Here is a 534-nt window from a genome sequence, read left to right as displayed (position 1 = left end):
TCTCGGGGACCTGATATCTCTGAGCCCTGGCAGCCCTGTTAATTTCCAAGTCAGCAAGCCCCACCACTGCGGGCGCTTCCTCTGCCTTCCTTGCCTCAGGCGTTCATTCTTCCAGTGGCCAAAAGCTCGGCACCAGGCTCACTGGTGTGGCTGTAACGGGGCCCAGGGCTTCTGTTGGGACCGGTTGAAGGGCTGTCCTGTCCCTGGGGCAGGAGGCGGTTTTCGGGAGGGCCCGAGATAGACTTTCGTAGTGCAGTGGCTAGCATTGCAAATCTCCGTCTGTCCTCTGTTCTTCTTCTTTTCTGTTTCTGTGTCCCTGTTCCGGAACACTTTTGTCTGCTATTTCAATTAATTGGGAGCTGGATATGGATAGCACCCCTTCTGTCTTTTGAAACTTTCGGTTAATATCGGGGCATGCCTGCGAGATGAACGCCGAGTTACAACAATCTGAGAGCCCGCACCTTCCGGCTCTTTGGGCGTATAAAGTCTATAGGCTTCGAAGAGCCTTTCATAAAATTCAGAAGGTGATTCATT

Source organism: Bison bison, unplaced genomic scaffold (genome assembly GCF_000754665.1).
Source record: "Bison bison bison isolate TAMUID 2011002044 unplaced genomic scaffold, Bison_UMD1.0 scf7180017863445, whole genome shotgun sequence".
Taxonomy (NCBI): domain Eukaryota; kingdom Metazoa; phylum Chordata; class Mammalia; order Artiodactyla; family Bovidae; genus Bison; species Bison bison.
The sequence above is the reverse complement of the archived record's forward strand: the minus strand, read 5'-3'. Positions refer to the sequence as shown.